Here is a 13,737-nt window from a genome sequence, read left to right as displayed (position 1 = left end):
TATCAGCAAGTCTGGAGTTCGTCCCGATCCACGGAAAACAGCCGCCATCGCCGACTTCCCGCCGCCCACTGACAAGAAAGCCGTGCGCCGATTTCTGGGCCTGTGCGCCTATTATAGGCGGTTCGTGAAAAACTTTGCCCGCATCGCCGATCCTCTCACTAATCTTACCAAGGCCGACGTGGAGTTCAAGTGGGAAACACCACAGGAACACGCTTTCCAGGAGCTTAAACATCGCCTCCAGACGCCTCCGTTACTTGCCCATTTCGACGAATTCGGCGAGACAGAAATACATACGGACGCAAGCAGCGTAGGTCTTGGCGCCGTTCTTGTGCAGAGGGCTGACGGACTTGAAAGGGTTATTAGTTACGCCAGTCGATCGCTATCCAAAGCAGAAACAAATTATTCCACAACAGAAAAGGAGTGCCTCGCCATCATCTGGGCTACGTCGAAATTTCGCCCCTACCTCTACGGCAGGCCCTTCAAAGTTATGAGCGACCACCACGCCTTGTGTTGGCTAGCCACCTTGAAGGACCCTTCAGGTCGCCTCGCACGATGGAGCCTGAGACTTCAAGAATATGACATTACTGTCATTTACAAGTCCGGCAAAAAACACTTGGACGCCGACTGTCTCTCTCGTGCGCCTGTCGACCAACCGCTACCCGACGACCCGGATGACGACTACTTTTTGGGTACGATAACTACCGACGATTTCGCTGAACGACAGCGGGCCGACCCGGAACATAAGGCCCTAATAGAATACCTCGAAGGCAGGACCGCCGAAGTCCCGAAGGTATTCAAGCGCGCACTTGCGTCGTTCTTTCTACGAAACGGTCTTCTACAAAAGAAAAACTTTTCACCGCTTCGAGCTAAGTACCTCCTTGTGGTGCCTTCAGCACTGCGACCAGAACTCCTGCAGGCCCTGCACGACGATCCGACGGCAGGGCACCTCGGTGTTTCTCGCACGCTCGCGAGGATACAAGAAAGGTACTACTGGCCACGTCTTGCCACCGACGTCACTCGTTATGTGAGGACATGCCGGGACTGTCAGCGACGCAAGACACCGCCGACAAGGCGAGCGGGACTTCTGCAGCCAATTGATCCACCTTGCCGACCTTTCCAGCAGATCGACATGGACCTACTGGGGCCGTTCCCGACGTCGGCTTTCGGAAACAAGTGGATCGTGGTAGCTACCGACTACCTCACCCGCTACGCCGAGACAAAAGCCCTGCCAAAAGGCAGTGCATCCGAGGTAGCTAAGTTCTTCGTCGAAAATATCGTCCTACGTCACGGCGCCCCGGAGGTCCTTATCACCGACAGAGGAACGGCATTCACTGCCGACCTAACTCAAGCGATCTTGGCATACAGCCAAACAAACCACCGCCGGACGACAGCGTACCACCCACAGACCAACGGCCTCACCGAGCGGCTTAACAAGACGATCGCCGACATGCTGTCAATGTACGTCGATGTCGAACACAAGACGTGGGACGCCATTCTACCGTATGTGACCTTCGCATACAACACGGCGGTGCAGGAGACGACGCAGATATCTCCATACAAATTGGTCTACGGAAGGAGCCCGGCAACGACGCTCGATGCCATGTTACCCAACGTCACCGACGAAGAAAACCTCGATGTGAGCGAGTACCTTCAACGCGCCGAAGAAGCCCGACAACTTGCGCGTCTCCGTATCAAGAATCAACAGACGACCGACAGCCACCGTTACAATCTTCGACGACGCTTCGTGGAATACCAGCCCGGTGAACGTGTTTGGGTGTGGACGCCGATACGCCGACGTGGACTAAGTGAAAAGCTTCTGCGACGGTACTTCGGACCCTACAGGGTGGTTCGACGTCTCGGCCCACTTGATTACGAGGTTGTCCCCGACGGCATCACGAACTCTCAACGACGCCGATCGCGACCTGAAGTCGTCCATGTCGCGCGCCTCAAGCCGTTTTATGCGCGTTAACAAACTGAAACAGTGTTTTTTGTATTATTGTTGTATCGTAATTTATTCATTGTACTTTCTTGCATTATTATTGTACCTTCATCTTTAGTTGAAGCATCGGGACGATGCCTTTTTTCAGAGGGGGGCAATGCCACGTTCCATTTCCAGCGTTTTTGTTATCGTCCCGAAGCACCACACGATTCTCAGCGCAAACCGCGCCTGCAGTTTTCTAGAAGGTTCCGGACTGTAGTAGATCATTTCGACAAGATCACGCCCACTGTGCGAACGGCACAGATTGTTCTGGAACCTACGCCACCGCCAGCGATAACGCTAGAACATTCGACGGCAAGAGTATAAATGCCGACGCGCTTCGCCGCTTGTCAGTTTTTTTGATCGAAGGCCGACGCTCCGTTCGCCGCTATCAGTCCGAGACTGCTATCTGTGTGAGACTGCTGCTGTAATTGGACTTTCCTTTTACCGGGCACAGGTTCGCCCAAATAAAGAGTTATATCCCAACACGAAGTCTCCTGTCTTCGGCCACGTCCCGACCCCGTGACAATATGCTCCGCATGCTAAGTAGCCCTGGTATGTTTAACGTCTCTTTATGAAAAATCACAGCATATCCACGGAGTGCATGATGATGAGAAGGGCGAAGCATGCGCCACTCGTCCGTGCTTCCGTCTCTCCGTTCGTTCTTGCTTCCTTCCGTCCGTGCGTCCATCCGTCCGTACGTTCATTCATGCGTATATCCGTTCATCTATGCTTCCTTGCATTCAACCATACATCTGTTCGTCCATCTGTGCGTTTGGCCATCCTTCCTTCCATACATCTGTCTGTCTGTCTCTCTGTCCATGCGTAGGTCCATTCATCCATCCGTCCATCTAGTGAACACTCAAAGTACCGCCATCTCGCATCTTTTAATAATATGTTCATCATATAGAAGTACTGCCACCCTTCTAAAATTCCGAGGACTGAACGAGAGGTGGCACGGCCAGACTAGAGGAGCGGCACGCGCGCACATTCTTACGGCCTGCGCTTCGTGTCCAGTTCCCACCTTTTACGGCCTCTAACACATGGCACTGCGGCCCAACTCACTCTAAACCTTGCTAAAAGCAAGAAGGTTACGCCCAGAGGGTTTAACGTGGCAACACTTTCTGGTAAGATTGTGCTCAGTGCGTCCTTCTGATACTAGTTTTCTTTAGTAAGCATCCCATTCAAGGGGAACTTTTTATTGGAGAATAAAGGGGCCCTGAAACACTTTTTCAAATAACCATGGAATCAATTCACAGGAACAGCTTATTGCGTCACGAATGAAACGCTCCCAAACTTTTAAGAATCTGTCCAGTGCGAAGGAAGTTACAAAGATTTGTCACATGCTGCAATTGCATTCTCTCTTCTCTCGGCCCGACAAAACGGCTAGAGCTAAGCAGGAAGGGATGGCAGGGCCACAGAAAAACGTCACGCACACCTCGTGACCTTGAACACTTTTAAATGCGAAGCATTTCTTTGTGAACTTCGGCAACTTTGAGCGTATCTATCTATCTATCTATCTATCTATCTATCTATCTATCTATCTATCTATCTATCTATCTATCTATCTATCTATCTATCTATCTGTCTGTCTGTCTGTCTGTCTGTCTGTCTGTCTGTCTGTCTGTCTGTCTGTCTGTCTGTCTGTCTGTCTGTCTGTCTATCTATCTATCTCTCTATCTATCTATCTATCTATCTATCTATCTATCTATCTATCTATATATCTATCTATCCGCCTACGACTTATAGCTCTCCTGGCCGTTTCAATAATGGTATCGATACCAAACATGGTATGGCATAACATAACTGTATGAAGAACACATCTGACCAGTCATAACATGAAAATCATGACATGTATGTCATAAATGTCAAGATTTACATTTCATGGTCCTGCAGCTCTTGCGGTGTTTTTTTTAACATGGCATGTTGCAGAACTGGTATGGTATGTCATGATTGCATGGCGAACACAAGTGACAGAGCCTAACATGAAAATCGTGACAAGTGTGTCATGTAACAATACAACTACATGCCACGCTCATGATTCGCACGTGGCCGTTTCGCTAGCGCCACATATACCCAATTCGGTATTACAATACGCGAATGGATGACGAAGGTATGTGACTAGTGCAAACATTAAAATCATGAGATGCATGTCGTGTAACAACATGACCACATGCCACGCTCATGATGCGCTGGCAGCCATTACACTAGCTTCACCTATACAAAATTATATATTACTTGACGTGAATGGATGACGTAGGTATGATACTGGTTCAAACATGATAAACTTGCGATCCGTGTCATGTAACAACATGACTACATGCTACGCTCATGATGTGCTCTCAGCCATTTCGCTAACTTCACATGTACCAAACTCGGTATTACGTGACACGAACGGATGACATAGGTAAAAGACACATCCAAACATGATAATCACGACATGCATATCATGCAACAACATTACGACATGCCACACTGATGATGCGCTCGCGGCTGTTTCTCCAGCTTCACATATGCAAAACGTGGTATTACGTGACGCCAATAGAAGACGAAGGTTTGTGACTGGTGCAAACATGATAATTATGAGATGCGTGTCATATGAGAACATGACTGCATGCCACAGTCAAGCCGCCAAGACATCTCAACGTGACGCGGGGCGCATGCTCACTGGCATTCATTTTGTCGCGTCACGCTGGCGTTGCCACGCCAGGCACCGGTCTTGCCATATACTCGCAGGCGCGCGCCACGCTGCGTTGCTTTGACGCATGCGCGTTTCAACGCGTGCGCTATCCCTCCGTCCCGAAAACAGGGAGTGAGTGAAATGAACTTTATTTCGTCCTGGAGAACTGGTGAGACGCCCCCCACTAAGAGATGTCCGCCACAGTTGCTGGCCGCGTCCACGCCGGGACTGGAAGACCGTGGCTCTCCGTTCATTCGCAGGCCTCCTGGACTGCCGAGTATTGGAATGGGAGTTCGGGGCTTTTAATAGCCGTCTCCCTGTCTTCTTCTGTGCTGAACTTTACGCCATGTAACGCCGGGCACTGCTAGAGCATGTGAGCGAGTGCGCAGTTATGTGCCTCACAACTAAAACATCCTGGAATTATGCCATCAGCAAAGTGGTTGAATGTGCTATGAGATGGGAATGAACCTGCCTGTAGCACCCGAAGAACCGATGACTGTGGCCGAGTGAGCTTGGAATGCGGAAGCGAGTACCTCCGCCTAGAGAACTTATAATGGGACGTCACTTCGTTAAAGGTGCCAAGTGGATCTTTAAAGTTATCCGCTAACACACCTCCGTACCCGCCCAGACTGCCGCGGCACGTGATTTCTCGTGCACGGTTGTGGGCAAGTTCGTTGGCGTTGGGAAGAGTCGGATGCATCTCTGAGCCCATGGGGGCCGGAAACCAGGTGATTTTGTGGTGGCCTACTACACTTCTGGAATTTAGAATAGCGGCAGCCTTCCTAGAGATTACCCCCGAGGCAAACGCCCTGGCGGCAGCCCTGGAGTCAGTAAATATCTCTTGACGCGAAGGGTCTGTCATCGCCAAGACTATCGCTACCTGCTCTGCTACGGAGGCAGACGCTTTCCTCACGGAAGCTGAGTTGAGTACGTGACCGCGATGATCAACGAACACAGCTGCAACACGATCGGAGCGGCCGTACTGCGCCGCATCGACGAAAGCTACACTACTTGTGGACTTAGCCACGAAATGAAGGAGAGACTTGGCCCGTGCCTTTCGCCGGCCAAAATTGTACTGTGGATGAGCGTTACACGGGATGCTGCCACCTCGTACGTGCCGTTCATTGTTTGTGATAAGATCTTCTGTTCCTCTCCTGCCGCATGATGATGTCCCAGCGACTGTAGGAGACGCTGCCCAGCTTTCGTAGAGGAGAGTCGCGCGACCTGAGCTAGTGTTTGTACCTCGGTCACCTCCGTGAGGGTGTTGTGCATGCCCAGACTCATGAGCCGGTCCGTGCAGGTGCTCATAGGTAGGCCTAGTACCCTTTTGATGCTTTTATGCAATAAAGTGTCGAGTTTATCCTCCTCGTGTTTGGACCAATTTAGCGATGATGCCACTTAATTAATGTGGCTCATCAGGAATGAATGGAAGAGCCGAAAGAGATTGCTCTCCCTCAGCCCTGCCCTGCTGCTTGAAACCCTCAATATTAGTCTGAGCATGTTCTCCGTTTTGTAGGTGATGCGAGCCAAAACCTGCGAAATTCTGCCGTTAGATTCAAGAAGGAAGACTAGCACCCGAATACAATTGACTCTTGGAATCGACTGCCCATCCCGTGTGGTTATAGTAATCTGCACCTGATCAAATGGTGACTCGTTCCTTCTTCCGGGTTGAACTGGTCGGTAAAGAAGCAACTCCGATTTAGAGGTGGATAGCTGGAGCCGTGTACCCTGCAGAAAATGTTCTGTGATTGACAAAGTAAATCGGAGCACCTGCTCCACTTCAGCATCTGAACCACCCATGCACCAGACTGTAATGTCGTCGGCATATAAGGCATGGTTGGTATTGGCTACAGTGGAGAGGCGCTCCGAGAGGCCTTTCATGGCTATGTTGAACAAAAGGGGTGAAATTACCGCTCCCTGCGGCGTGCCCCTCGCACCCAGGGTGAAGGCCTCCGATGGTAATTCGCCGATCTTTATGGTGGCTTTGCGGTCCCTGAGGAAGGCGCGAACATACGCGTTGAAATTGGGACCTAATTCCATGCGCTCTACCTGCTTTAGTATAAACTGATGTGAAATCGTATCGAAGCCTTCCTTGTTGAGATCAAGATCCAATATTCCTCGAACATCTCGGGTGTGTCGATCGATAATTAGCCTCTTAATCAGCAGCATCACATCCCGGGTGGAGAGACACGGGGAAATCTACCATGTTGTACGGAAACAGCTCTTTATCCTCAATATACCGACATACTCTGTTGTGTGCCGCATGCTCCATCACCTTCGCCATTTAAGATGTGAGGGAAATGGGATGGAGGTTCTTCATGGCGAGTACCTTGCCCGGCTTGAGAATGAGTACTCCCGAGGCGGTCGGCCAGGTCTCAGGTACGCGACCTTCTGCCCAGAGGATATTGACCTCCTCGGTTAACTTAGAGATGGACTTTCTGTCGAGATTGTGCAGCAACCTGTTTGTAACGCCATCGGGACCAGAGGCTGAGCGGCTATTAAGCGCATGAAGCACCTCTTCGATCTGAAGGTTCGTAAAGGGCGAGTCGATTTCCGCGAGCGGCCATCCCTGGTAGACCGGGTAATCCCAGTCCCCGGAGGGGCCAAGCGGAAGATATCGCTCTGCCAAATCCTTGAGTCAAAGTGGTGTCAGTGACTCCACTGCTCCGCTGTGCTTGAACTAAGCGGTCGATTGCCAACCTATGGTTACTTTTGGAGTTTGTCTGATCGAGTAGTACCTTCAACAGTTTCCATTTACCTCCGGTGTGCATCTGCCTATCTACTTTCGAGCAAACCTCGTTCCACTGCTGCCTAGAAAGCTCCTGACAATATTCTTCAATATCTTTATTGAGTAGAGCCATGCGTTTGTGGAGCCTCCTATTTAGTTTTTGTGTGCGCCATCTTTCAACCAGCAATTTTTTGCCTCCAATAAATGCGCATGACGTGAGTCCATCGTATCTACCTGTAAGTCAGTTTGTACAGTCTTCGTGACAAGGAGGTCATCCTCTGCGAGTCGAGAAAAGAGTTCCTCTAACGTGGCATATTCGGTCTCATCATTTTTACGGCGCTTCCTGAACTCGTCCCAGTCCGTCACCCTGTACTCTTTAGGTGGAGCCGCCGGGGTTTCCTTCGTGACTGCGAGGATGAAGTGATCACTTCTCAGGCTTTCCTGCAAGTTAACCCATTGAACTTTCCCCGGCATTCTTATGAATGCCAGATCTAGAGTGGTGTCTCTTGAAACGGAATGGCCCAACTGAATTGGCAACTGAGGGTGCGTGACCGGCTCCAAGGAACAGTTCGTCATAGCTTTAACAAGGTTTTGCCCTTTAACAGTGGCCTTTGGATAAACCCAGGCTGGGTGAGGTGCATTAAAGTCACCGATAGCTACGAGCGGTGACTTGCCTGCAAGGGTAGCTGCCTTTGCGACCACCGACGAAAACGCCTGCTTGTGATTTCGAGAGCTGCTGTAAACATTCAATACGAATATGCTGCACTTAAGCCAATTATTCGGAACAATTTCAACCAGCTGAGCTTCCAAAGTAGAGTTAATGAGCGCAAGTGTGTGCTCTAAAAACGCACATTTGTTCGAAACCAAGACAGCCAGACCACGTTGACCCTCCCCCCTAAACGATATAGATCGATAGCCGGGCAAGGCAACCGCTGCGTCAATGGTTTCTTGTAAAGCAATCACATGCGGCTGAACTGCCAATGAAGATATGTACTGCTGGAGGGAGTCCTTACGCTTCCTGAACCCCGCGCAGTTCCACTGCCAAATGACGAACTCAGTTGCGTTGGGAGCCATGGCTGCTGCTACTGGTTTGCCGACTTAACAGCACGACCATATCGACGGGAGCCTGATCCATTGGCGTACTGGGGCGCGCAGAGGGAACAAGTGAAACAGGCGTCACCGGGAAACAAAGAGTTCCCGCCTGGAGCGAGTCTGCTTTCGATCATGGCAACTTTACATGCTACGAGGTTAAAGAATTCCGCCTGCTGTGCTACCGCCTTCTGTAAATCTTTGATTGCTTCCAAGACGTCCAAGTCGGAAGCCACCGCTACCTCCCCTTCTGCACCTATATTTTTCTTAGCCGGCCGCGGCTCTACTGACGAAGACCACATCGGGGCCTGTGCTGTATTTTTGAGGGCTTCAAACTCAACCCTCATCTGTTGAAGCTGCGCTTTTAAGCTAGCATTTTCTTGAAGTAAGAATGCAATCCGAGGGTCTTTTTTGCTCTGGCAGTATCACGTGCGTTACCTGTGCTGGCTGCTGCACCGGGCTTGGCTTGGCACGATCCGCCCAGGTCTTTGAAGCTTCTTGGAAGCGTAGCCTAGAGTGAGAGCGTCCCTTGGAGTGGGAGTGCCCCTTGGAGTGGACGCACCTTTTGGAGCGAGAGCGCCCTCTTGAGCGGCTTAGACTCTTCTTAACAGCTGGCGAGGAAGAGCGCATCCTCGAGGTTGGTGCCACGCTCGAATCTCGTGACTTCAGACCCTCTTGGTGCTGCCTGCGTTTCTTGGCCCCCTTTCTACGCCGTCTTCGTCGCCTTACAAAGTAGGGGACTTGGAAATCGATGATGGCAGGACTTGTCGGCCGTTAAATGTCCCTCCCACCCGCATAAGGCACATGTCGGCTGGCATTGGTGATCGTTCGTGGGATCGTTGACAGCACACCCGCGGCACACTTTCTTCATCGGTGTCGGGCAAACATGGGCATGATGGCCGAGTGCTCCACATCCATAACAAACGTCAGTCTGTCTTCTGTACAAAGTACACCGTAGCATGCTCGAACCACACATAACATAGTTGGGTACCTTGAGACCACTGAAGAGAACGACGACAGTATAGTCGTTTCCTTGATGCGATGGACCTCCATGGCTTTAGGGTTGCGCTGGTTGATGATCGTCGCCGCCAACTGTCGCTCATCGATGTCCACGTCGACGCCTCGTATGACACCTTTGCAGGTATCGTCAGAAGCGGCCGTGTAGGCCGAAACGTGGTACTCAGTCGAGCCAAGGCGGATGAGTCGAAGCGCCGCGTAGGCGCCCGCGTTGCGGGACGCTGGCGTAGAGACCACAACAATATTCTGAATTATGTTCGGGCAGACGATATCCTCCAGTGTTTCTTCCGGGGACAGCTTTGCTGCCATCTCTAGGGCTTGGGCTAGACGAATCAGGCTAACCTTCTTGAGATCCAGGCCTCCTTTGGGTTGGACTAAGACTCGAATATGACTCCTCGGCAATCGGGGGAGCCTCGATGCGACTGCAAGACGCCGAACGACGCCATGCGTGGTGGCCGTGCGATGGCCAGCCGTTCCTCCACTTTGAGAAGAAGCAGACGCTTGTTGTCGGGGAGAACGCTTATTCTTGCCTAAAGCAGTCTGCCACCCAGGCGCGTTAGCGTCTTCTTGGGAAATAACTTCCCCGCCCACAATCATCACCTCCGGCATGATGCAGTTCCGTCGGCACGGACGGATGCCCGGTCGAAGAAAATTCCGTAAAAAGGGTGAAAAATGGACCTACTAGGTCAAAATTGGGCTCGGTAGAATCCTCTTGATGACATCTGTCGAAGGGTGTACAATTCCGAAGGATTGAAGCAATACTCTGACTGCAATCATTCGAAGAAGACAGAGATGCCGCAGCGTCTCTCGCCGACGCAAGAGCTCAGAAAAACCCCGAAAACAGGGAGACGCAGCGTTGTCTGGGTAAAGCATCGGCGTGAAATGCAGCATGTTGCATTTCGCGCCGGTTGCCGTCGGGCCGCACCGACGGACGCTGGTCGCGCCTGGCGTCAGACTAAAGAGTGCTCGCGTTTTGCTAACGTAGCGTCGCTCTGCTCAGCGTGCGCACGCGTCAACGCTACTTTGTAGTATATTTGGCCCTTCATGATGCGATTGCGGCCGTTTTGCTAGCTCTACATATACAAAATATGGTGTTACGTGACGTCAAAGAATGACGACATATATGACTGGTGCAAGCATGATAATCCTGAGACGCTGTCATGTAAGAACAAGACAACATACCTCGGTCATAGCCTGCTTGCGGCCGTTTCTCTAGCTTCCCATCTACCAAATTTGGTATCACGTGATGCGAATAGATGACGAATGTAAAGAACACATCCAAACAACATAATCATGTCACAGAAGTCAAGTACGGCATCATTTATCTTCACCTCGTAACGTTGTGCTGGTTTTTAAAGTGACATATCAACATTTCTTATTAGTGCTTCGCATATCATCGATTCCCACTGTACGTGGGATCTGCCTATTTTTTTTTCTTTGAAAGCGCGGCTTTTCAGTGTGATTGCGCGCGCATGCGTTGATAAGCAGCATCCTCCCATGGCGATCTCTGTAACGAGTGAGCGCGCCATGTTCAAATCAGCGAATGGCCGATAGATGGGCTTGCTATACGTGTACCTTTTGGGTATATTGCGTGATTTGTCGAGAGAAGAGAAAGCAATTTTTAGCTGACTGATAATTTATTGTGAACTCCTAGCTGCGTCCTGCGCTATACAATTTGGCTCGCGTGTTATTGGGAGCCTCTACCAACGATCGGCAGCGTTTTCTGTCCATGCTCAAAAAATGTCGCAGGGCCCCTTTAAGTCTCGGATACTCGTCTCTGTGGGTTATTTCACCAGAAACAACCACCTATTTTATTTATAATTAACGTGCGCGGGTTTCCTTCCCAATTCAAATGAGTGATCGCATGCCGTTTTTCTAATCCAGCCGTCGAGGTGACCACCTACTACGTCTACTCACTACTACTACTACATACATCGCGGACGCACGACCCACGGCCTTAGGAGCATCGATCTTAAAAAATGGCCGCGTATCTGCATGTTACACTGCAACTGTCGTCGAAAGACGATAGTCTTGCGTCTTGAGAGAGAGAACATAACGTTTAATTGATGTTCAGCGCAAGGAAATTTGTGAATGGTATTCTGGAGGCACTGCGTTAGAGTGCCTCGAACATGCAGCGGAGGCGAACGAACGCATAAAACAAGTCACACGTCAGACATGAGCACTATCCAGCAGTTATCCTGGAAAACGAAGTGCACCGCGTGCGCGCCCATCTCGGAGGCGATAAAGTGTAGAACGCAAGGCGACGGGTAGGTACCACCACTGTGTCGTCCTTGCAATGCGTTGGGAAACACTTGCCTTTTTGTGCAAGCGTTCAAGTATGAACCTTAAATCTTGTGCAATATTAGTGGGTGCTCCGGATGGGGTCAGCCGTTTGTAAGGGAGGGCAAACAGACAAATGTGCAGACAGACCATTTTTTTTGCGTCGAAGGTCCCCAAGAAAAACTATCCCCTTTAAGAGTGGGTTATGATTTAGAGTACTAGGCACTTTACAATGAGAGATCAATAAGCCATCTCAGATTGCCTCAGGTTCCGTGTGTCGTCACTGTTCATAGAGCCAAGCACAAGAAGCGATCTAAAATTACGGCACAAATTAAAGCCCCCGTACCTTCTCTGCGTGGCTGCTGCAATTATATGTTGGCGTGGAGTAATCTGTGTAGGTTATTCAATAATACACATCTAGTTACAAATATCTTCACAATCCTTTCCTACTCTTTAATCGTACATCTACAAAAACATGTACACATAGGCTTAAAACTCTGCCCTGGAATTTTCAGTGGCATACGAGAAGGGGCACTTGCATGGTCTAGGCTACTTCTTGTATAATGGCTACTAAACTCGGCGTCAACTTCTCTTGACACTCTAGTTCATCATGCTTGGCACTAAAGGGAAAGCTACGGGACGAAGCTTTGCTCATGCGCGATGCAGTCCGATTTCGCACGCGTCTCGTACCGCTGGGGAAAGTGCGAGGCGCGCACCATTAGCGTTTCGTGTAGACGCAGACGCCGTTTAGCATTAGAGATACACGCAAAAAAGCAAGAATTTTTCGGGCTTTCAAAAATGCGAAGCCACAGCGAACAAATTAAAAGAAATATGAATATCTCGCAGGTGTGGGAAGCGTCCTGTCTCAAATAACTTCACGGGAAAATGACAGAAAAAGCCTATGCATGTCACGTTGAAAATACGGGTGCTATTGTGGAGCAAGAGAGAGATAAATAGAGAGAAAAGGCAGGGAGGTTAACCATGCTTTGTAGAACTCCATTCACTGGTGGTAGGATGGAGGTGATTTGGACCTGTAGCCCTTGCTTCAGCACCAAGAGTAGTTGTCGCCTAGTATAAGTATAGTGCCTAGAGTATATTGTAGGCACTATACTGTAAGTGACTTTCTTTCACGTCTCATTGACATCCTACCCGACGACTTTTTTTTTAATGACTACCTATTGACATCTGTTGCCACCCATGAACTTCTTGTCCAGTGGCTACCAGTGTTGCCGGTAAAGCTTCAAGAATAATACCGTTACCGGTAACGCGTGACTTCTTTAAGTAACTTAGTAACGTACTCGTCACAAGTTCAGAAGTGTAACACGTACCGTACTTACGTTACCATTTTTCGGTGACGTGTGGTGTCATGTTACTCGTTACTGTTTCATATTCTGGGTGGGAGTTTTTCCGAACTCACCACTACGAATTCTTTAGACGGAGTGCCGAACAGAGCTGTTAGCCAGCCAGACACGAACAAACAACGCACAAGCGAAATCTGTTTTGTTTGTGGAAATCGCAGATAGGTAGATAGATAGACAGATAGATAGATAGATAGATAGATAGATAGATAGATAGATAGATAGTGCCTAATTCAGAGAATATAAAGAAAGTAAACATATTCAACACGGAGGTACCAATAATACTACTCTTTTTTTTATTGGCGCCAGTATGCACTATACTAATACTACTCGTCGTTTTTGAAGTTTCACGATGACGCAATACATTAATATAACCGTAACAAAAAAGATGTTTGTGCATTGAATGTATGTGGAACAGAGAGTATATTAACGTTTTCACTTTGACGAGTAACAAATAAAATAAATACCATCCTCTCCATTTCCAGAGAACAGAGCAACGAATCGATGACTTCCTTGGTTCGCACTCCCTCTCTTTAATTTACAATTCGCTTTTTCTTCCATGGCATTCACTCGGTTCATCGCCTGTAGAATTTGTTGCAAGATAGAA

The sequence above is a fragment of the Rhipicephalus microplus genome, unplaced genomic scaffold (genome assembly GCF_043290135.1).
Source record: "Rhipicephalus microplus isolate Deutch F79 unplaced genomic scaffold, USDA_Rmic scaffold_50, whole genome shotgun sequence".
Taxonomy (NCBI): Eukaryota; Metazoa; Arthropoda; class Arachnida; order Ixodida; family Ixodidae; genus Rhipicephalus; species Rhipicephalus microplus.
The sequence above is the reverse complement of the archived record's forward strand: the minus strand, read 5'-3'. Positions refer to the sequence as shown.